We start from the raw sequence: 21,277 nt of genomic DNA on the forward strand, positions 1-21,277 counted from the left end.
AGGTGGGGCGGAGGAGGAGGAGGAGGAGGCAGGCAGGCAGCAGCATGCTGGGATCTGTAGTCCCTGCCAGCCCCGGCACTCACGGAAGGCAGCGCAGCCCGTCCCTGGCGCCGGTGTCCGTGTGGTTCTGGGCACAGCTCGCCTCCTCCTCCGGTGGGATCCTGCAGGCTGGGGAGCCTGAGCTACGATGGAGCCGAAACGTAGCCGGTAGGATGTGGAGAGGGATTTTGGAAACCCTTTGGGCCGCTTGGGAAAGACAGAGCAGGGGGACAGTATGCCTGCAAAGGATCGAGGGCTCTGCCATCCCCGGCAGGTGCCACGCTGTTGATGTCGGAGCCATCTGCAGCACCGCTCACTTCCCTGCCCTTGTGAACCATCCGGGCCTCCAGAGAAAACATCCCAAAATCCCCTCCTGGCTGCCTGCCAGTGCCTCTGCGGGGAGGAGACATCCTGACCCGGGATTAGCAGAGGGATCTGCAAACACAACTGATATTCCCTCGCAGACAGAAAACGCCACCGGGGCGACTGCTTGTCTCCAAGCAAGCAGATCTCAACCCAAAACAGGCAAGAGAACCTCAGCTTCCCCCGTGGGTCCCCAGCAAGCCCTCAACAGGCTTCCCCTCGCCAGCCAAGCTGCTGATGCCCCTTCCAGCCCCCACCGGGTCATATCGCTGTCCCTAGAAACAGAGGCAGGGACTGACCCCATAGACATACCTGGGAGAGAGGACAGAGCCAGGGTGGGCCCTGTGTTCAGAGTATTTGAAGGCAGCGTCCCCCTGCTTCCACAGCCCCCACCCTTGGGGCCGAGTGACGGGCCCTGGCTCCGGTCACGGGGGCTGGAGCCCTGCGGGTCTAGCAGAACCCGCGGAGGAGGAGAAGGGGTATCGGGTACCAGAGCTGGCACACAGCCCAGGTCCTGCTGCCCAACCATCCAGGGAAGGGAGGAACAGAAGAGCGCTGAGGAGGAGATGGTAGGAGCCAGCGGTGTTGGGGAGGAGGCAGGAGGGGTCGGGAGTATGACTCTGGGGGTGGTGGGGCAGGGCGTTCCACCATGCTGCTTCCTCAGCGCCTCCTGCTTCCATCTGAAGAGTGCCCACATCCCTGTGTCAGGAGCCCAGCCTCCTTGGCAGGCACTGCCCGGCCACAGTCTCCTGCCTGCTCTGTTTGTTTTCTGTCTCACTTTGCTAAATGCCTCCTAATTTTTTCCACAAAGAGACAGTGCCTGCCAAGGGCAGGAGTCATTACAGCAGGAAACACTTCCAGCTGCTGGCTGTTATAAAGAACCCTACAATAAACAGAAAAGTTTACATGAACCAACACCGGCAAAAGGTGGCAACCCTGCTCCCACTTGGGAGAGCTGTCCTACCCGATGGGACGTGGGAACAGATGACGCTCTTCCAGCTGGCACCGCACAGCTCCAACCTCCCCCTGCAGGAGTCTGCTGGTGTTTAGCCCAGCCACCAGCTTGGTGCCTGCACATCCTGAGGGACACAGAAAAGGAGGAGCGATGTGGGGCCTTGGCCTAAGGACATCCCTTTTGTTCCTGGGCATAGGACAGTCTGTCTTAACCCCGTGGAATTGATGTGCAAGCCTGAGAAGCAAGATCAAAGAGTGGGCTTAACAAACCATAAGCTAGAACATTTGAGCAGGTACAAACAAGAGATGGGACAATTTTAATTGCCCATTCATGACACACAAAGGCTGTGACAGCTGCTAAGTGACACCCTCGGTGGCCATGTGCTGCGCCATTGCCAGCCAAGCCCTGGGAGCCGTCGGCAGGGCCAGCTGTCACCAAAACCGCCTAACCTCTGCAGAAAAACCTGCACTGCAGGACAGCCACACCTGCAGGCAGCCGTTTGTCACCTGGCTTTGGACACTTCCTTACCTCTCCCTTTCTCCGCATCACCTTTTCCTCTGCTCCTGCTGCCTCTGCCAAGGATGAGCACAGTGCATGCTTTGTTTCCCAGTCGAGCCATTCCCTGGTTCCATGTAGGCATGCTGTGGCACCATGGAATTATACCCAGAAACACCAGCTTTTTAAAGAAAAGCCGCTTACGCCACACCAAGTGTAGAAGTGTCCTGGGAGTCCATAGCTAAGGGGTTGCCAGCAGATTCACTGGCAAGCACCTCGTGTCCTCCTGACACCACTTGTCACGGGACCACTTTGCAGGGATAATATCAGTACTTCCTCCAAGCATGGCCAAGATGGGACAGGACCAATTGCCTCACCGGCCTTTCACCCATCCCCTGTGTCTGCTTGCCCGCTGGGTGACACCAGAGTTCTCCTGTCAGGAAGGCTGGCCCAGGGGCCCCTCAAGGTTTATCTGCAGGCACAGAACAAGCCCAGCACAGGTATGCAAGTCACATGAAACCTTGGGGGCCATGACTCAGCTGTCAGATAGGAAACACTTACGAGACTGCCCCTTTCATGAGACTTCATACGCGTGCCTGAACTCTGACCCGTGCTGCTTGCGGATCCTCCCACCTTGGGCTGGGGTGCAGGGAATTCCACCTCCTTCAGTCACCAGCTTGAGGACACACACTTGTATTTCACAAGACAGATGAGTGTGCACAGTTGTGCACCACTGCTGTGGTGCTGAGACAAAAACAAGCCCTCCCATAACAAGGGTAGGCAGGTGCCTTGAGTCAAAGCGGAGGCTGGTCCAGCTCAAAGGCTGGTCTCCATCAGAGGGCAAAAGCAGATGCTAGGAAAGAGTAAATGTGGCACAGGTACAGACTAACTGCCTGACTGCTCCCCCAGCCTCCGAGCTGGAAGGGACATGATGTTCTTGTGTTTCGTAGCCGTGGTGGGTTTCACTTCTGTGAAATCCTGCTTCCCCCTTCAACTCAGGAGCTCCTGAGAGGGGGCAGCGGCTCTCCCCACATGCAGGGCCTCACCAGGGCTCCCTTGCCTTCAAACATCAAAGGGTGGATGAACACTGGAGTGGCTGCTTTACAGACCTGGTTTGTATCCACCCAACAGCACATTTTCCAAACAGAAATTATAGCTCACTTAGTCATTCAGGCATGGCTCCATGCCTTCAGTCCTCCTTGCTGCTTTTCTCCAAACCTTCCCTGGCTCCTCTCAGTCCATCCAGAGATGCTGGTGCTGGGGGCACACAGGGACTGTGTGGGGCTGAGACACCGAAGAGTGAATTTGAAGAGGGGCACAAGGCTTTCCTGCTTTGTAACTGGGAAAGAAGATTCAGTGTGGTTTTCACGAACACTGAGCTATCTGGAATAGCCCCAGGCTTTGCTGTGAGTGGCGGGCTCATGGCTGGCTCACTACATAATCTTGTTTGTGGATCTGGGGCTTCTTCCCTTCCCCCCTTGTCTATCACTTGATATTTATCTAAACTGAATTTCAGTTGCCTGGTGTAATGGTTGTCAGTATTCCTCCTAGCTGGCACTTGTCCCCATGAACCTGAGTAATCCAATTACCTTAGCAAAGCCCTGTCATCTCATTGCTCATTCGCTTTTCCAGGTCACTCACGAATGTGTTAAAATAACATGTGACCAATGCTAAGATCTCTTTTCACTGCAAAAACTGACTGCTGACTCCTACACCCTCCTTCCTGTTTTCATACTAATTATGGAGCCAAGTAAGGACTTTCCCTCTTGACCAGCAAGTTCCCTTAAAAACTGGGCTGAAAGCTGACTGGAATTTTTGAGGGGAAGCAGTGTGAGCACTCTGAGCCCAGACTCCCTAGGGAGTGCTGCTCCAGTCCTGGGGCCCCTCCACAGGAGCCTCCCCACCTGCCCTGTCCCAGTACAGACACCCAGGACGTGCAGCAGATTCAGCAGTTGGCTTTTCCCTGAAGTTCCTTCAGCCCTTCTTGGAAAAGAAGGTCAGATCTTTCCCTCCTCCCAGTCCCTGGGGGCTGGAGCAGTTGCAAATGGATGACTAGAGGCCACACGTCACAACCAGCTGCTTCACCCTCCCTTTCCATCTGGGGAGCATTGCCTGGCCCAAGACACTTGTTGCTGTTTACCTTTGCTTTCTAACCTTTCCTCTGCAGATGCTCTGAGGAGCTCCCCAAAGGAAGGTGGAAGAAACTGCTCAGGCTCTTGTAGAGCTAACAGAGAGGTAAAAGCTTCACCTGTCTTTTCTGCTATGGCCTCTCTTCCTGACCCTCATCCCTCCAACATCCTGCAGCAGATTTCCTAGTCCTGGAGTGCTTTGTGAGTGGTTTCCATAAGCAAGCTGATAGCACTTCCTATTCTTCTGCTCTCTGCCTCTCAGTAAACAGCCTTGTGGTGCCATCTTCTCTTCCAGCCCTACTCCATGCCTGCGTCCCGAGGAGAGAGCTTAGCAGGGGAGCAGGAGGGAGCAGGTATTACTGCCTTCTCCCATGACTTGCTGTCTGCAGACAAAGTGCTCTGGTATGCCAGCAGAAATAAAACTTACAAGGTGCTCTGTGCAGCACCCTCACCCCACAGAATGAGGGTCCCTGGGGAATGTTTCTGACCCATTTCACCTCACTCCCTCCAGGGACAGGAGGAGAGGCACCTCTGAACCCCCTCTGCCTTTGGGCTTGCTGCACTAGCGGCCACCACACACTCCTCACGAAGCAGCAGCTGTGGACACTGCCCCTGCTCCCAGCACTTGTCCTTATCTCAGATGCCGGGTGGTGCAGGGGGAGCATTCAGCCCTGGTGTGTTTTGAACTGCGTAGACCAGCCGGCTGCAAAGTCTCTTATCTGGAGAGTTCAAGGAGCTCTGAGAGGCTCCCTGGGGGCCCTTACCCCAGGCAGGTAGAGAGATCCGGCTGGGCAGCAAATTCCCCAGGGCCTGGCGGGACTCCAGCACTATCCCTGAAGGGTTTCCCACCAGGCAGAGGGCAGAGGACAGTGACAGGGCAGAGCCAGCCTTAAAACTACCCCAGGTGGCACAGCTAGGACTATCCCACCCATTACCGAGTCCCAGGAAGCCCTGGCCACCAGCAGGGCAGCTGAGTGGGCTCCCAGCCCTGACTGTCACGGGTCAAATGCCATCGATGGCAGCCCCACGATGAACCCACACACCTCTCTCCTCAGCACATGCCGAGTGCCCAAGCCCAGGTGCAGTCTGGTCCCTGGCCAGAGAAAAGCCCCCAGGAGCAGAGATGGGTGCTCCTGCCCAGCATCCCATCAAACGCTGCAGAGGGACACTAATGTCACAGCAACAAGCTTACCAGAAGGCAGGGTGATCCCAGCCCCTTGCTCCTTGTCACTTCAGGCCGCAGGACAACGCAGGGACAATGCAGCCTTGGGAGAGGTAGGAAAAGCCCCACAAGTATTGGAGCCCTTGCCTGCTCCAGGGCTGGCGGTTTGGGGATGCAGGAGGAGATACAAGCGCCTGGGGGAGGGCAGGAGCAGGGGGGGAACGTCATTTATGAACAGGCGTCAGAGGAAGAGAGATAAGCTCATCTCAGGAGACTGTTTGCAGGGACAGGATTCTTCCAAGAAATGGCACCCACTTAGGCTGCTCTCCCCAGGGAAAGGACCGTCCCCTCCAAGCCACAACCCCAACCTTCTTCTTGGGAGGCTGTGGAAGGAGACACGTTTTTCCAGGGCTAGCTTCAGTCTCCATCTGTTGGAAATTTAGAAAAATAAAGACCCTTTACCCCAAGGGAGGGATTTGCTCAGAGCTTCACTCAGTGCAGCTGTAGAAGCCTCCAAGCCCAGGCAGAAACCACCTCCACGACCTGGATGGTGCTTCCAGGCAGCTTTCAGCACCTCCAGGAGCTGCAAAGAGGTGGGGAGGGCCAGAGGGTGACCCACTACGGGCATGCACAGCTCACACCAAGCTCATGACACCTGACTGTGGCTTCTTGAGGGACAACCATGGGTTTAGGGAGAGCCTGGGGATGTCTTGTCCCGGACATTCATCCTCAACCAGCAATCCTCTGCAGCCGGCAGACCCTCACAGCCCACGTCTGCAGGGCTGGTGCAAGTCCCCAGGGGTGCCAGGATGGCCAAAGGAGGAGCTGCCCTGGGGGCCATGGGCAGGGGAAGTGCTGTGGGAAGGGGTACTTCCCTGGAATCGATCTGGGGGCTGCAGCAGGAAGAAGCACAATGGCAGGAAACCACATTTCCGCTTTCAAATAGAGAAAACCTTACGGGACACCTTGGGAGAACAACCAGACATTGTTAATGTAAAATTCAGCTGGGAGCACAGGGAGCAGCCAGAGGCAGCCCTGAGCTGGAAGCGGGTCCTCCTTGCCTGGAGGAGCCTGGGTCTTGATGCAGTAGTGGCACAGGCCACCACGTGCCGGGACAACCGCGCACAAAGGACAAAGGCAATCCCAACCATGCACAGCACAAGGCACAGTTAGGGCTCTTTCCTGCCCACTGCCTGGCTGTCCCACAGGCAGGTCCTTCTTTCCACAGTCAGGTGGGAAGAGGGATGCTCCCTCAGGTGGGCTGGGACAGCACTTAGGTAAATCCCCTTGGGATGTGGCTGTCAGATGCAGCTCTTCTGCATTAGCAGCTTTCCCCCTCCCTGCATTCATGCTTGCTGAAGAGCAATCCCTGTCCCTATCTGCACCATGGTATCTTGGCTGGCCACACCTCGGGCTAAAGCAGATCAGAGGGATGGGCTGAGCCTACAGGACCATGACCCACTTCCCCCTCCTGTCTGCAGCTGAGGGGAGCAAAGGTGAGACACAGAAAAAGGAGCCCAGAGCAAAACAGGATGAGAGCAAAACAGCTCTTAGTCAGACAAGTCTGAAGATAAGGACTCACTGAATGTGTGGGAGGAAACCCAGGGGATAGGATCCCACAGCCGAGGAATGAAGAGGGGTAAGATGAATTTTTCCATAGCCTGCCATCTCCGGGGCTCAGTAGGGCCATGTCTACCAACAAGATATGGCTATCCCAAGGTCACTGCTTGGGGAGCAGTACCAGAGGGGAAGAGCAGGATTGCAGGAGGCCACCTGCCACTGGCACCCCAGGGTGCTGGGATGTAGAGTGGAGACGATTCCCCCTTCATTGCTTCGTGTTCCTGGCTCCAGGACTGAGCTCAGAGCTGGCAGACCCAGGAAGGAGTCAGACCAGGAACAACGTAAGGGAGCTGAGCATGGAGAAGCCTGCAGTGAGGGTCCGGAGGAGAAGGATGGGGACAGTTTACATTCCATTTGAGAGGTCCTCAAAACAGTCCTGCTGTGAGGGGCAAGGCAGAAGGGGCTTGGAGGGCTCAGCTTAACCACTCTCCCGCCCCAAATGCCGCACTGCCCTTTACAGGAACTGCTTTCCCCAAGGAGAGTCTGAGCCCTCACTCACTTGTCCCCAAAATAGGGATGCTTCTAGAAGAGCAGGGAAAGCCAGCAGCCAACCAGCAGTGAGAGCACCTGCCTGCAGCAACCCCCTGCCCACCTCCTGCACCCCACAGCACCTCCACCTCCCAGGAGAGAGGCTGCCCTTCCAGCTCTGGCTCCTTCCTCTATGGAGCCAGATCCAAAGGTGCAGAGTTGGCAGGATCCTCAGCAGACAAGAGCTGCCCAAACCCAGTGGGAGCTGCTGAACTGATGTCCCCCGAGAAGGTGGGAGAGCATCCCCAGGGCTGGACAAAGTGAGCCTTGCCATTGCACCTGGACAGCCCAGCAGAAGACTGCAAGTCCTGTTTGGGATACTGGCCCAGGAGCAGAGATCATTTTGCCCCCCCTCAGCAGTTTTTTGGAGGCTGGTCTGGGCTGCACAGCTGTTTTCAATTTAGTGGACAGAGAAAGGAAACCAGAGCCAGAACAACACAATCTTCCCTTGGTGTCACCATCTCCCCAGCTTCCAAAATTCGGAGAGGAAATTCCTCCCCACTGAGCAGCAGGCCCCTTGGCAGAGGATGGGACAGACAAGCAGGAGCCAACCACCACTGGCCTGTGGTGAGTCGAAGTTGACTCTGTCCTCTGCATGTCTCAGGGGCCAGGACAGAAATACATGGGCTATTTTGGGTCCCCACAGACCAAAGGGGCCTTTTCCTTGTAGGCCAGCTCAAAATAGGGGCCCTGGCTGACCGCTGCTTTTGGCATTAAATGTCTCAGCCCTCCTGAGAAAGGGGATGCTGAGCACAAAAGCAAGTTTTGGCGCCTGTCAGGGTCCTGTGCTGTCTGTTTATCAGCCACCTGTCCTGCCAAGATCCTGCTCACTGCGTGGACAGCCACAGCATCTTGCAAATCCTGAACTGGCTTCAGATACTAAATGCAGCTATTCCACAGCGGCTCTGCTCCAGAGACAGGGAGTGCCTATCACCCCCTCACCTCAAAAACCCACTTTGTCCCAGCCAAGGGGCACCCCACAATCCCCAGAAACAAAAGGAAGGAGGAGGGATGGATGGCCTGTCTGGGTCTGCTTGTGCCAAATCCACTCACTTCCAAAGCTGCAGCCATTTCCAAAGAGTGGGGAAGAGCCGTCCCAGGAGTTGAAGGGACTCGAGGAGCCACAAACACCTGCACATTTTCCAGCAGGGTAGATGCTGCCTGCCTGGGTTTGCCATATCCCTGCTCTGTGGCAGACACGGAAGAGCTGTGTGGGCAACCCACCACAGTCTGTGGATGGAGGAATGGAAAGCCAAGGAGGCAGCGTGCCGTCAGCGTGTGGTGCAAGCAAAGGGGCTGGAGCAAACACCCAGGGCAGAAGCACTATCCCTGGCACGCTCTTCCCTGAATAACTCAGCTTCCCCAAACAGCCTGGCAGGACTGAGGTCCCACATGAGGGGCCAAAGCAAGACTTGAGGCAGACACCTCCTTCGGAGCAAACCAGTCAGAACCCAAACCTCCCACCCTTGGCTCTGGCCTTGGCTGAACAGCGGCAAACAGGAAAATCTTTATGCAAGTAGGATCAGGGAGGGAGAGCAAACAGGAGGTGGGACCGCTGTGTCTGCCCAAATGCCATCAAAACAGAGTATCACATTCAACCAACAATAATAAGCCCAGCCACAAGTTGGGAAAGAGCAAGTCACATCCCCTCCAAATCCCAGCCTGTGCTGCTACATCCGTGCAAACAGCCACCGCCCATTGTGCCACAGCCGTGATATTGCAGCCTGAACATCCTCAGGATGTCTCCGGGAAGCACAGAAAACTCTGCATGAGAGCCACCGAGCGTTCTGCTCTTGTGGAAGTGCCATTGGCATTGGCTGGCAGGCTCCAGCAGCCTCTGTAGTGTGTAGAACAGAGGAGATGAAGACGCCTCTAGACACCCTGCTGCGAGACCCAAGGTTACAGCAGCCTCCACTGAGGTGAGCTGGCCATCTGGCCATGTGTCCTGTCAGGGCTTGACCAGAGGGATGCTGATGTACTTCCACAATGATGCCAGGTGATAGGGAGCCAAGGGCCTGAGCCTTGCTGAAGCAGTCCCTTCTGATACACTGCATGCCCTTCACAGCCACAGGGAAGGAAGGGAGGGACAGCACAATTGTGTGTTGAGTACCGAATGCCAGGCTATTTACAGATGCTGGGTTTTGCTTCTGGTCAAAGGCTTCACTTTTGGAGCAAGCCCAGCTGCAGAGCCCAGGCAGGGAGAGTGCAGTGCTCTTCAGCACCTTCCTCATCCCCCCACAGGGCACGGATTCTGACCCACATCATGTGGGTACCCCTTAGCCGCTGCCTCCAGCCCTGTTGAGGAACATGCTGGCAGATCAATGTCCTGATGTGGTTCACCATGCAGCCTTGTGCTGCCACGAGGAGTGGGCGTGAAGACGGGAAGGAGAAGCTGCAGGGTAGGGTGGATCACTTCATAATAGCTTGGCTGTGTTGCCGTTGGTCTGTCCTCCTGTGGTTAATGGATAACACTCCTGCTTTTGCCAGGATGCCGTGAAGACCCACCCAACCCTGCCGTCCTCAGCCACAGCCCAACAACGCCTACAAGCCCTGGCGGGAGGAAAGCACCGTGTGTATCCTGCAGCAGTGGGCTCCCTGTGGGGGCTGGAGTCCGGTCCGGAGCAAATGCCATCGGGGAGCTAAAAGGGTACAGCACTGAGAGAGGATAAGAAAATGGAATTGACTCCAACTTGGTCCTGAGGCCGGGAAATGACAACGCCTGTCATGGACAGAGCGGGCAAGGCAGATGAGGCTGGCATCTCCTTCAACCCTGAGCCTTGGGCAGGACTGAGAAGCCAGATCTGTCACCAGTCCCCCCTGCCTCCCTGGCTGTTCTCCAGGGGTTATCCCCAAGCTTAAAACAAGGGAGTTTCTCTCACGAGGGTTTACCATGACCATGAACAAAAGCTATAGCAAAACCCCAAAGCCCTCACGGGCTTGAGCCGGGTGAACAGGCCCTCAGCTGCAGCGGGTGAACAGGCCCTCAGCTGCAGGTGTAAACTGTCTGTGGTTGGATGTGCTGGGCAAAATGAGCCAGGCAGGGATGAGGGACTGTGCTTGGAGCCACACCTTGGGCAGCAGAGGAGACGCCAAGCAGGGCAGTCCGGGCGGGACACCCTTCTCCCCAGCAGCTTCGCAGGGGGCTGGAGCCAGATCAACGTCAGCCTGGGGACACAGACACACGCTCAGGCTGATAGCTTGCACTTGGCCCAGCATGACTGATGACACAGTCCTGCTGCTGTACGTGGCCAGAGCAGGCTGCTCAGCAGCGGGGAGGTTGATGGCACAACCCTCCAGTGCTGCCCACCCAGCCACATCCCTCCCAGCCCTGCTCTTCACCTCCAGCCCCTGCCTGCCTCCTCCCTCTGAAGCTTCCTGATCCGGTCACTCCGTGAATTTCCAGCTGGAAATTTCACAGTGAGGTGCCTTCCTATCAGACTAGTCCTAAAGGAAATGAACTAAAGCAAGTCTCACTGGCAGTTGTGTGGTGGGAAGAAGCAAGAAGGCTCTGTACAAATCCGCCTGGCTTCCTGCTGACAGCTTCTGCATGAGGCACCAGGCAATAGGTCTCTGCTCCCTTTTGGCCCCAAGGAAAGTCAGTCTCCTGGAGATGAAGCCTGACTGTGCTCAGCCACAGCTTAACCAAGAGGCTGAAAGAGAGCCTTGAGCACTGCGCCCAGAATGCCAGGCTCACCAATTTGTGTCACAGTTAATGCATGACAGAGAGCTTTGAGACTCCCCTTTCTTGGGGACTGGTGAGACCAGGAAAAAGCCTGCTCCAAGCCAGAGCTGGATCAAAAGGTCACTACAGTGATGTTTTTCACACCATTGCCATCAGCAATGAAATTACAAAGGACTTATTAGCGTTATTCCTACATAACAGCTTCCCTTGTCTCGTGGGAACAACAATCCTCGGACACATTCCTCATGCAGCATCCCAGCTCCTCTCCCTCATGAGGACCCCAGAGCCCGTGTACAGCAACCCCCTCAGCTAGGTCCACGGAATCTGGAGTGGGAGATGGGCTGCAGTACTGTGCTGCAGCCTCAGCTGGGGCACTGAGACCCTCCATATCACACGTCCTGATGTAGCCAAACCCACCCAGACTCTGCCCCTACTCTGCACACTTCTTTCCTCATCCTTCATCCTGCACACTCTTAACCTAAGAAGCAGTTAGTCTTTACTGCACTGCTTAATCAAATCAAAATAGCTGTGTGGCTGGTAAAACCCTGACTCCTGCCCAGCTGCAAATGCCTGTAGCTCATTTTGGGTAGAGCTTTGGGCCTCAGCTTGTTGGCAGCTGAGTAGGAGTTAGCATGGAGATCAGAGTCTGAGAGCTGGCAGTCCTGCAGCCCTAAGAAGCGCAGTGCTGGGCTGGCAGGGGTCTCAGGACAGAGCCTGGCGTTGGGAAGGCTCAGGAAGGCACAGGGAGGTAAGCGAGGTTTACGCTGTGGGGTCAGTAGGGAGCTGGCAAGGACCACAAGCAAACAGAATTCTGTGGACGAGAGCAGGCGTTGCAGCTTCCATAACACTTGCCAAGGGCCTGGACGTTACTCTGAACAAAAACAACCGAGATCTACATGTGTCCCATGGAAACCACCAGAAGCTGTTTGCTGGCTTCCTAAAGCCAGTGGCTGTTGCCTTCCCATTTGGACAAGGCACACAGGTGGTCCTGGGCTCCCTCTATCCCCATGGGCTGGTCCCTAAGCACAGCCTCTGCCAGGAGAACTGGGAATGAAGCTGGGCAGTGAAGAAGGTGCAGCACGGGAGTGGGTGAAGGGGTGCCTTGTCCTCCGCACCCTGGCTCACCCCCATACCACAGCAAGGATTAAGACGAGTCAGGCCAGGGCAACAACAAAGCCCATGGCTCATCTTTAAAGAGGAAGAGGCTCATTAACACCTCCCAGCCCAAGATAATGAGAGCAGCCATGCCATGCTGGGGAATTGATGCCAGTAGTTAATTATGCAGCTTTGTGAGGAATGGAGAAGAGGGACAGCTGCAGGATGGAGGTGCCATACTGTCTTGTGTGCTGGTGCCACATCTGCTGATTTAAGCTGAAGTGAATTTCTTCAGCCTCCTCACTGCAGATATCTGGTACAGCCTCCACCTCTTGTCTGCACTAGTTGCGGAGGGACAAGTCATCCTGCAAAGCATCTTCTGGGGCTGATGTTACAGCCCTTATTGCCGAAAAGAAAGTGCCTTTGCTCTATGAAAATCTTTTTAGTGAGCCAAGAGCAAGCCTACCTGTCTTTTCCAGGAGCAAAGAAAACAACGGCAGGAGCAGGAGTGCTTTGGAGGGCATATGTGTGGTGTCAGCACTGGACTGACATTATTGATGGCCCATGAGCTGTACAAAGACAGCCAGTGAAGCCAAGGGAAAAGCATCCCTGCACGGTCACATCCTGAGATAGCTGTGTGGAGAAGGCAGGCTCAAGGGAGCCTGAGGCTGTCCAGCAGCTCGCAGGTGCTGGTGAATGGAAACAATGCCACCGAGCCGGGGTGCAGTGCAGAAGGAGAGTGGGCTTTCCCATGGCGGCACTCACAGAAGTCCCTCAACTGTGTCCGCTCGCAACAGGCAACTGAGGGGCCGCTGGGCTGCTTTCTGTTTCAGGGCAGCCGGGAAGTGCATCCAGCTGTGGCCAACAGCTGCACAAATTCCCCCTGCAGCCCCTAGCCCTGGGATCAAGGACACAGGCTTTACTTGTCTGCGATCCCACAGCTCAAGGGCTTAGCCGCTGTTGCCTTCCCACACAGTCTGCAATTCCACAGCCCGTTCCCGAGAGGCAGATGGGAGCGCTGGTGAGTACAGGCAGGGACTGTGTTGGTCTGGCAGTACTAGCATCTAGCAGGGATGTGAGGCTCAGGTTTAACTACAGGGATGAGGAGGACAGCACAAAAGGGCTCTACAAGAGCCCTTGGCACTTCTGCCTGGACCAGGCTCTCCATTAAGGCTGGCGGTTTACTGAGGAATGGAAAGAAGCACTCATTGAAATCATCCACACTATCCCACAGCCAACCGGGAGCATTTTCTTGAGCAGGACCTGCAGCAACCCTGACCCAGCAGTTTTTCTGCCGGCCGAGGGGGCTCTGCCCCACTTCTGGCGCAGCAGCACTTGGCACCCTGCCCACGCACCTGCCAGGGGCCCGCAGCACACCCGCCGTGCTGGCAGACACCGCCGTGCACGCGTGCATCCCTCCCTGCTCGGCAGGGATGCGCCCCGCTGCAGCCGGAGGAGCGCGGCACAGCCCCCCTCGGCGGAGTCCCGCATCCCAGCCACGGGAGCATCGCTGCGCCTTGCGTCCCCAGAGCCACGTGCTGGCCGCTCCGCTTCGCCTCCCCAAAACCACGCGCTCTCCCCGCGGCAGCGGCGATGAAAAGGGGTTTGTAGTTGCCGTGCAAGCTAGCGAGGAAGACCCTCCCCCGAAAAGCAGCGTCCAGGCATCACACGCCCCCGGCCCGGTCCCCCAAGCCGCGACTCTCCCGCCGCCTCTCCCCACGCTGGGGGAACTTGGGGTATTCCCCGGCTCCCTCGGAGGCTCCCCGCGCCGCCGGCAGCTTGGAAGCGCCGCTCAGAGCCCCGGAGGGAGCCGGCGCGGCCGAGAGCTCGCCGACTTTGCGCTCGCACCCCGAACGCGATCGCCCGCCGCTGCCCGCCGCCTCAGTCCCGCTCGCTAAACTCCGCCTCTTGCCGCCTTCAGTGCCACGCGATTCCCGCGTGGGAGAGGCGGCGGGTTTTCCCGCTTCCCGCCCGCTCCCCGTGCCCCCTGGCCCCCCGGGAGGAAAGGGGCGAGAGCAGCCGCCGCCCTCCGCGGGCAGCCGTGCGCACCTCGGGCCGAACCCACCTGCGCCGAGCTCTCCGCGCCGCCCGGCGTTCCGCCGCCGTGCCTTCCCGGGCCCGCCTGCCCCTGGCTCCCCCCATTTCCGCGCCTACCCATCTCCACGCCCCACATCTGGCGGGAACCCACCCCGGCTCGCGGAAAGCAAAGCAAGCCCCCTGTAGCTGCGGAGCTGCGCCCAGCGCCGGGTTTCTGCTAATGTCCGTGCATTAGTAGATATTATAGCTCTAAAGGGAGCGATGCATTAAGTTGTGGCTCTAAATGGAGTGTGAACTGGCCCCTAGTTCCGTGCTGCTCCTTCTGTGATTGTCCCTCATGCTGGATTCTAACTCAGACTAAAGCACTCTGCTGGCGGTCGCCGCAGAAGGGTGTAATACATATACATGTTTATATATGCGGATGTGTATATATACATACACACAAATATACATATGCATGTGTATACACACACGTATATATCAATTATCTAGACACACATATATATATATAAATAACTTTCTTGAGTTACTGACCTAGTGGGTGTCATCCCTGCCCATGTCATCCTTAATGATCCTTAAGGTCTCTTTCAACCCAAACAATTTACGATTCCATGAGTTACAGAAAGGATTAAAGACAGCCTTTTGCACTGTGTCTTCCTGGTGGTGCTGCCCAGGATGGCAGGCAATGTGCAGATCCCTGTCAACATTTATCACTCCCCTTATATTCGGAGGATATAAGTACTGTGTGTAGTCAGTATCCAAAGGGCAGGCAAAAGCTCCAAGATTATTTTTTTCTGGCTGCCGCCTCCAGGCTCCTATCTGTCCAGAATTGATATCTGCTCCGCTGTGATAAAAAGCCTGTTGCTCAGCTGAAGTGCAAACGTGGAGGAATTCTCAGGTACTTTGTCCCTTAGTAAATGGGAGTGCACCTGAATTTAACCTTAAATTTCTGTGACAGTTAAACAGTCACAGAAATATCTTTTTTAATGTAGCTGGGTGTTTAAAGGAAAACAGGCTCCCCCCTGGCTCTCTCTATGCACTGTGCTGTGCAGGAACAGGCAGTGGCACCAAAAAGTCCCTGCAGCAGCTTTGACCATTAAAACATTTGTTCCATTAATAAACAGCCTCTGAAAATTCTCTGCAGATGGTGATCAGTTTAGGTTAGAAATTAAAACCAGAAGTTAAAACACCCCCGAAAGCTCTGGCAGACTCTCATTCTCACGCTCTCCCAGCAAGATGATCTCTAACACACATCTTCCTGCAGAATCCAAGCACCAAGCTTGTATTTTAAGACAGACCTACAAACACATTGCCACACTAGCAAAAAGTCCTCAAAGCCCAAGAAAAAGGCAGTGGTAACAGGGATGAGACAGCGACCGGTGCTTTCTGATCTGCAACAGCGGCACTGCCGAGTGTCACCCTGAGGAAAAGACCTCTTCTCTGATCTGCTCAGGAGCAGCCTCCACAGCTGGATCTCTCCTTCTGCACTGGCCATAGATATTTGTCATGGTTATGGGCTTCTGGGCTGAGATAGTAGGGTACACTAACAACATGAGCAGAGAGGCAGACAGTGCTGTCAGATAATAAGACAGGAGGCTTTTTTTCTTAAATTTAAGATCTGTATCAGATCAAATTAAATTTAAAAGCTCTCATCTCCAATTAAAGCTCCCAGGCTGCATCTCCCAGACAATGACAGATCCAAGCCTTGGGCCTGCCTTTTCTCAGCCCCCTTACTGTAAGCCATTCCCATCTGGAAGGTCTTCTGGGTAAGCTGCGACACAGACAAGACTTCTCCTCTCACCACCTTGCCTCGCCAATCTCCTCTCTTCTTTGTAAAATCCAAACAAAACAGAAAGGCAAGGTCGCCTGCTTGGGATGTCTTATGTCACCTCCTCTCTGGCTTGGAGATGTGCCATTTTGTCACCACAGAGCCCCACAAGCCTCCTTGGTAGTCCCTGGAACATGGATGCCACAGCAGCTTGGGCACCGTGTTTCTCCTTGTGATATCCACACTCGCTGCTCAGCAGCATGAGCTAAAATTTGAGCACCTCTACAATTTTATTTTTCTATATAAGCTCCAACTTTAGCACAGACTAAAAGCTGTGAGAACCAATTCCCCCAGGAACCTGAGCACAGTGTCCAAATTGGCGCTGCCCAGCCAAACTGACACTTGTGCTTCCAGAAGCCAGGTCAAGGCTCTCAGCCTCAACCATTATAACTTCAGACCCCGTCGGGAGGAGAAACACGCACAAAATTTACCTTTGAGTGGATATTCCAGGAAGTTTCTCCTTCAGGACAGGGCGGGTGTAGCCGCTGCCTCACCCAGGCTTTCAGCAACAGGGCGCGTAGCACTTACCATCACCAAAGTACAGGATTAAATGTTCCGTAATTCGCAGCTCTGGTCCTGTCTGCGCAGCCACTCCCCAATCACTGGAATCAGACATCTCTCAGTAGAGAGGCCTCTCACTGGAGATGGGGATTTGAGATCCATTAGCGCTGGGTAGCGTCACTGGTGACTGCAGGCAGACAGGAGGGCACCACACACCCGGGAGGAGGCAGAGAAAGGCAGCTTCCAGCTCCCAAGCACAGCACCGGCTGCTTCCCTGCACACACCTCTGGTGATCCACCCATCACCAGTTTGCAGGACAGGGTCTAACGATGTCTTCTCTTGTGTAGGCAGAAGACCTGGAGTGAGCAAGGCATCGTGGGGCAAAGAAGGCAAAGTCCGGGAGAGAGTGAGTGTCCTTTAAAATCCAGCCCTGGCTACTGCAGGACAGGAGACATTTAGCTCAAAATTCTCTTCTCCGTAGAGGCACTTCAGCCCCTCGGGAAGCAGGGCTGCTCCCAAGAGTGTTGCAAGTCCTTGGGTTGTGTAATGTCAATGGCAGCGTTCAGTTTCAGAGGGGTGACACCTCCTCTACAGTGCATGGGAAGGTAACATATTGCACAGCCAGTAACAACCCATTTATTGCCCCACAAACACGAGCCCTTGCTGCCGGGCCAAGCGGCCTTGCTTCATCTTTGGCAAAGGTGTTTCAAGAACCCTCTGCTCCCAAGTGACTCTCACGTTATCATCTTCACCACCGCATGTACAATAACAAACCTCCTAGAAAAAGAAACAGCTACAAAAAGTAGTCTCTGCTCCAAACTGGAAGCAGCCGTGCTTTGCCCGGCACCGGTACTGGGCCCACCGTTGTATGACCCACAGAGCGAGATGTTTCTCCCCCGTGTAATTGGGGCAAGGAAATAGGCAGCCTCGAGTGGGGCCCGGGGGCTTGCTGTGTTCCCACCCTCTCCATCCCCAAAGCAGCAGCACAGTGCCAAAACACACTGCTGCTGTTGGCAGATTGCTGCGCTCCCCAGAGCAAAGGGAGAAGGCAAGGGAGGAAGGCAGCCAGCAAAGCCTCTCCCTTACATAAGGCTGGGAGTCCCACGGACATGCTTCCCAGAGCATGCTGGTGGGGCTGAAGCTGCCCAGCCTTTTGAGTTTTCTTTCTGAAAACTCGAACGTGCGCTGCAGGCATTGCAATGCCGTCACCTGGAGCCCAATTTGTACGCTCTGCTCACAGCTAGTTTGTAACAGGCAGAACAAACAAGCGAAGTGCTCTCCCTTCAGTGATGCTTGCTGCCAAACCTTTCACAAAAGCTGCCTTTCCCCCCTCCCCTCCTCCCTTGTAGCAATTCCCTGCTTTAACTAAAGCTATGAAATCCAAAAGGGGAAAACAAACAAACAGCTGGTTTGGAAAGCAAGAGCAAAAAGGGAGATTTATTCCAGGCATTGGATAATGCATCATAGGAGCTAAAGGAGTATTTTTGGTGCCTCTTGGGCAATATGAGTTTTAGGGCCTGAGGAGCTAGGCAGCATTTGCAGGCACTTAATGTTTCCAGAATCCTTTACACTTGGCACTCACGTTGACCGTTTTCCTTGGAGATTTGCAAGCACTTTGCAACCATACATTAATTAACCCACCAGCCCTCCTCTGCAATGAGATTTTCCTTTCCCTGTAATGTGTCTGTGCTAGGGACAGGGTAAACCGAGGCACGGTAAGGCCATCAGCCTGCAGCAGAGCTGAGGCCAGGGGGCTGCACGCCATCCAGCTCTCCTTTCCATTGCAAAACCACCCTTCCCTTTGGCAAGCACGACCCACACTGACTGCGTTTCAGTCCTTGGGATGCTGCCTGCCCCATTCCAGAGGAAGGCACGGGCAGGTCAGCTCACAGAGACTCTGCGCTGGCCCTCAGTGCCACGGAGCAGAGAAACAGAGCGCCAGTGTGTCCGAAAGGCAGAGCAGGCAGACAGGAGTGGAATGGCAAGCAGATCAGCAGCTGTCTCCAACAGCGTGCATGTGTGACAAGGCAGCCGTATGGGGAAGGGGGGAAAAGGAGCATTTTGATCATCCCATGGAGCCAAACAGGAGATGCTGAACCTCTGTCAAGTGCCAGCAGGTTGTTAATCTATTAGCTAATGGGGGCAAAAAAAACCTACTACGGGCTCCTGGGAATCCAGTTATAACAAGACTACGGTGGTCATGGATGCTTTGATAGTCAACAAGGCATCTCAGCCTGGTGCTGAGGTCAGCAAACGGCTCGGGGATTGATCATTTTAGTTTTGCTATTCCCTTGCGGATCCTGGCTGACCCTGGAGCAGGGTCCTGGCTGAAGGGCTGCTGGCAGGCTCTTTTTGGGGTGGGAGATCTCCAGTCATTGCTTGCAGGACTCCTGATGGTGATCCCTGGGCTCTTGGTGCCCTGCCCTGTATTTTGGGATGAGGTGGTAGGGCAGAGGTCATGCTCACCTGCTGGCCTGAACCTTGCTGGGACGAGGTGGGGAAGAGGAGGGCTGCGATACCCTCCTGAGCTCTGCCTGTGGCACAGAGATCCAGCTGGCACATCACCGCTTGCAGGGAGCTGCACAGATCTCCAGCATCCTGTCGTCCCTCTGCTTCCTTGCACGACTTGACCTGCAGGGATAAAGTCAGGCAGCAGCCTGTGACTTTTTCACGAGTGGGCTGAGGGCAGCAAGAGCTCGCTGCCAGCAGCAGAGCAGCCCTGGGTGAAACCCTGCAAGGAAAGGCAGGGGAGAGGGAGGCCCTTGCTGCCAATCAGCCCCACCACCTCCCCATGCTAAGCATCCCCCTTTGCTGGTAGCACTGAGACGCAATGTGGCAATACCACTACCCCCGAAACACTCACAGCCCTGGTGAGCAAATGGTCTGGAGACATGACAAGGAAGGGCCTCCACGCGCCTCCAGCCCAGTGGCAGCGGCAGGGCTGTGGGTGTTTTCCAGCTGGGCAAGCAGAAACAAATCCCATTGTCCGCTGATTGGTCACAGCTCAGCAAGGGGCCCATGGTGGCAACAGAGCTCCTGGGACCTGGCATGGACAGTGGGGTCCAGTCAGGCTCCAGCCTCCTCTCAGGCTGCTGGGGGTGGGGGCAGCCTGCCCTAGAGGAACAGCAGTATCTTTGGGACACAGGGAATCTCCCTGCTGTCAGGCTGGGGGACACGAGCTCCTCTGCCCAAGCCACTTCTGAGGGTCTCCCATCCTCACCGTGTCCTAGGCACAACTGTTCCACGAGCAACCCCTCCATCTCCATCCCTCTGCCTCCCTCCCTGCACTGCTGTTGCCCTCTCCTGAGCTCCAGCTGCCCATTTGCTTTCTCTTACAAGCGTTAAGGGAGTAAATACTGACTAATGGCACCAATTAACAGCTGAGCTGCTGGGCGCTAGTTACTGAGTGACAGCTGTGCCGCCGCCGGCCAAGGGTGAAGCGTCGCCTCGCTGCAGGCAGTCCGCACCTGCCAGGGCCCAAGATGAGGCTTGGATAAACTCAGAACACGCAGTTCAGGCTCCCACTTGTACCAGAGGAGACAGGGTTAACCCCTGGCTCAGCGGCAGGCAGGAACACCCTGTGGCATGCAGAAAAGGTAGCCCTGGGGCACAGACCACTCCAAGCACCCCGGTCATGGTGTCACCCCAGGTCTCCTTGGCGGAGGATGGAGCTGGTGCTGGCAGAGGGAGCCATGCTATAGCCAAGGTCATCTGGCCCATTGAAACCGTGCTGGGAGCACATCCTCCTCCTTAGCTGGCAGCACCAGTCTCCCACGACAGAGAACAGCCATTAAGGAAGTAGTTGGCTAGCACTCAGCCACACTCGTAAAACACTGCAGGGGAGCTGTGGGCTGCTGGGAACCAGGGAACCTGGCAAGAGTGAGAGGGGTGGCAGCTGCTGCGTGGTTCCATTCCCCCCTAGACAAAGTCCATCCACACCCCAGTGGAGCAAGGTGCCCAGTGACTCCCGGGGTCTCTGAGAACCATCTAAAAGGCAGAAGGGGGCTTTCTGTAGGATGCGTGAATGCCAGCTCTGGAGGACAGCCTGAAGCAATGGCTCCCCATTGGCCTTCCCGAGGCACCTCAGTGGCAGCAGACCATGCTCCAGCTCCCCGGGAGCGCTGCTGCAGCCAGAGTGTGACCACCCTGCATGGCAGGGCAGGGCCAAGGTTCTGTCCTCCCAGCCAGCCTGCTCCCTGGGCAGTCTCCGTGGTCACTGGCACTACGGGGACCATGGCACACGGCCACCTGCAGAGATGAGGGATCCAAACACGGGTCCAGGAGCCCTCACAGCCGTGCCAGCCCTGGTCTGTGCCTGGCCCAACATTTGCTGGCTGGTGTGGAGGAATTCTGCTCCGTGCAAATGTCTGGCAAGGCTGACTAAATCCTGTCTGGAGACTAAGTCCATCCAGTCATGCTTTCCCTTTTGGGCAAATCAGCAGCGGAGCTGTGGCTGAATGCTCCTAAACATCCCCCAGGGAGGTCTCCAGGAGGGCCCTTTCCCACAGCTTCCAACAGTACCAGCCGTTCATAATTTCTTCTCGCCCGTCATGCTTCCGCAGGCTCCCAAGCCGAAACGAGGCCCCCAGGCCACCCAGCGGAGCACAGCCATGGCACATCAAAAGAAGGGCGGGCCGAACCCATGACCCAGCGGCCCAGCTGCCGGGGTACCGCTGGGACTGCCCTCCCCCCCTTCCTCAGCCCCTCCGCTGAGGGGGCTGAGCGTCCACCTGCGTGCAGAGGATGCTCTAACACGGACCAGGCAGGAGGGAGCCCTCGGGGGGTCCTGCGCCCCTCGCACGAGGGGCTGGGCTAGGAGCCGGGGGAGCGCGGCAGAGCGTGC

The 21,277-nt window shown here is 55.9% G+C and overlaps 1 protein-coding gene and 1 long non-coding RNA gene across 9 annotated transcripts in view; one reads left to right on the top strand and one right to left on the bottom strand.

The window, feature by feature from the left end:
* SLC29A1 (solute carrier family 29 member 1 (Augustine blood group)) overlaps positions 1–21,277 on the bottom strand; it is a 33,521-nt gene that overhangs the window by 8,507 nt on the left and 3,737 nt on the right. For 2 of the 8 annotated variants that reach the window (XM_040058665.2, XM_040058666.2), the window contains exon 2: positions 18,901–19,065. The gene's annotated coding sequence lies outside the window, so the exon portion shown is untranslated. Of the gene's footprint in view, positions 1–83; positions 520–714; positions 885–5,173; positions 5,281–14,133; positions 14,197–18,900; positions 19,066–19,297; positions 19,478–19,654; positions 19,751–21,277 lie in introns of those variants that run through there. The other 6 variants (XM_040058663.2, XM_040058667.2, XM_040058671.2 and 3 more) reach the window with 6 other exon arrangements.
* LOC120750241 (uncharacterized) lies at positions 73–12,805 on the top strand. The gene is made up of 3 exons (XR_005699939.2): positions 73–207; positions 4,020–4,087; positions 9,779–12,805. It is a non-coding gene; the product is annotated as an uncharacterized LOC120750241 (long non-coding RNA).

This window comes from Hirundo rustica, chromosome 3 (assembly GCF_015227805.2).
Source record: "Hirundo rustica isolate bHirRus1 chromosome 3, bHirRus1.pri.v3, whole genome shotgun sequence".
Lineage (NCBI taxonomy): Eukaryota > Metazoa > Chordata > Aves > Passeriformes > Hirundinidae > Hirundo > Hirundo rustica.